The 2,729-nt window shown below is 43.9% G+C and overlaps 1 protein-coding gene across 1 annotated transcript in view; it reads right to left on the reverse strand.

Moving 5' to 3' along the window:
• Nucleotides 1-2,729, reverse strand: part of LOC101746607 (juvenile hormone esterase) — a 36,474-nt gene that overhangs the window by 15,320 nt on the left and 18,425 nt on the right. The window lies entirely within an intron of this gene.

Consider the following 2,729-nt stretch of genomic DNA (forward strand, 5'->3'; position numbering starts at 1 on the left):
GACCCGTGCGCCCCGCAGTTGCTATCTCTGCATATTTTATAAACACGAATTTGATTTCAATACTCTTACTCTCCAGCGTAGACCATGAGGTTGTTAATTCATCTATGCAATAAATAAATAAATAAAAACTTTAGTAATTTCTACTTGTCTAAATGCGAACATCGCTATTCAACAAACGGGACTGATGATTATTCCAGTAACTAATTACAAAGAAATCATGGGAGATACTAAATATAGAAATTAATTTTCGACTAATTTCACTTCGGTTGAGGACCAAAAGCGATGAGAAAACTCTACTTGTAACGGGGTAATCGGCACGATGAACAGAACCTTGAGTTTTGTTGTACACGCAATGGAAGCTGCTTCCACACCGGACATCGGCGCTGTAACTATCTATGAATAATAGTAATACGGTAATATGTACCCAAAGAAAATGTACCCAAAGAAAAATCATAACGCATGACTATTTCACGGCAGAATTTTACAAAACACTTGTGTCATTCCATTCACAATGAGCCCTAACATCGAAAAAGCCCGCTGCTGGTGGTAAGACCTCTGGTGAGTACGCACGGGTAGGTACCACCGCCCTGCCTATTTGTGCCGTGAAGCAGTAATGCGTTTCGATTTGAAGGGTGGTGCAGCCGTTGTAACTATACTGAGATCTTAGAACTTTTATCTCAAGATGCCAGCCATCTCAGCACTAAAAAAAGATAAAACCTCCAAGCATTTAGCCGTCATTTGTGTGTGTAAATTGGCAATTGTTAGTGTAGGCGTGCACTCTGTGCATACATTACTACTACTATATGTTCCACAAACTGTAAAACACTTGACTGATCGTTCATCTCGTTCTAAAGTTCGCCTTAGAGAGAGATAAATAAACTGCGCCAACGTAGTCGTATAATATGCAGATGAGATCAATATTTAATATACACTAACGTTACACAATACGTAGACTACCCACGTTTTACGTAAGTTCTGGTTGGACGTAACCTTGATGCCTGGTGACACCGGTAAGCACTGCGCAACGCATCCTATGACTAAGTCTCAAGCTGTGAGAAGGAGCGGACTCAGAAATACTATTTGTGGCCGTATTGGATACCAGTTACATGGATTTAGTATCGATGCTATTACACCCTCCACGAGTTAAACCTAATCAGTTTTTCGTTTATGTTGACATACCTAATACATTAAGCTTCGTAAAGTCCTATTCTGAAATTCTGATTGCAGGATACTTCGACATTTTGGTTCTTCAATAATAGATTCACAATATGCCATCATTCGAGATAGGAACTAGAGGGACACTAAACTTTATAGGCAGCGGGTTAGTTCTGCCCCTGGCATTGCTGAAGTCTATCGGTGACGGTAACCACTCACCATCAGGTGGGCCGTATGCTCGTCTGCCTACAAGGGCAATAAAAAGAAAAAAAATTAGGGACACACGTTCATTTGTCTTCAAATTAAGAATCCCTGTAGTATAGAAATAAGAGACTGATATATGTATGTACTATTAATATTAAAGACTCAGCCAATAAGCAAACGAGTCTCTTCGTCACACGAATCGAGTCCACGAGCCTTTTCTTATCGGTAATGGCGGACACCCTGAACGACTCCCCAGTACGCTGGAGTTACCGCGGTGAACACTAGGCTCACAGTTCACCCCAAGGAAGTCACAGTACGGTAGCCTGTCTGATCACCCGGCAGTGCAGCTGGTTTTCCGGAATATCCCGCTGGACCAGAACCAGCCCCCTAGATCAGAACGCAATACATCGCAAATATACACATATATATTCTACCTATGCTAATAGCCTTGAGAGGCTATATCAACGTTACCCTATTATGTAGGTGAGCTCACGGGGCTCAAACCGGAGGTGTTGCTAGCACCGGCCCTAACAAGAGCAGTACATCACAGAATCTACCACCGGATTGAAAACGCGACCCACTGAGAAAATCGGGTGAGAAGTGGGCGTCCATGAACGCCAATATATATGGTAACCTAGCCACGACGGTCGTGTTAGCGACAAGCTCAGCCCGACATGCACGACGAATATACAACAATGCCCTTTTTAGACAGGGCAAGCTGCGAGCGTATGCTCCGCGGTGGAATCCACGACCTAGCAATCATGTTAATGCCACTACTTCGCTACCGAGTCTGTCATTAACAATATCAGGCTGCTTTGATCCCCTCATCTCTTTTTTATCATCGCACCTCCCGCCATCGGAGCAGAGTTCATCCATACTACCCGGAGCCACTGCGGTCATCCACAGTGCGTTTTCAGAGGTATTTTTTGCCACGTACCATCCGGCTATGGAATGAGCTCCCCTCCACAGTGTTTCCCGAGCACTATAACATGTCCTTAAAAGAGGCTTTTGGAGAGTATTAAGCGGTAGGCAACGGTTTGGCTCTGCCCCTGGCATTGCTGAAGTCTGTGGGCGACGGTAACCACTCACCATCAGGTGGGCCGTATGCTCGTCTGCCTACAAGGGCAATAAAAAAATAAAAAAATGCTTACTATACACCTCGTATATCGGCGTTCGAATGGAGACGCGCGAGTTGTTTATAAAATGCGTGTGTTTCATACAATATGGTCACAGTTGAGCGCGGCCCGATTTCACTAATACAAATTACCCCCCACACTATAGAGGCTGTCTCGAAAAAATCTAAATGCGTTCCGCTCATGGTTAATTTTAGTATGACCTTACAATCGTTGTGAAAGGCGAGGCATCATACA

This window comes from Bombyx mori, chromosome 19 (genome assembly GCF_030269925.1).
Source record: "Bombyx mori chromosome 19, ASM3026992v2".
NCBI classification, from domain to species: domain Eukaryota; kingdom Metazoa; phylum Arthropoda; class Insecta; order Lepidoptera; family Bombycidae; genus Bombyx; species Bombyx mori.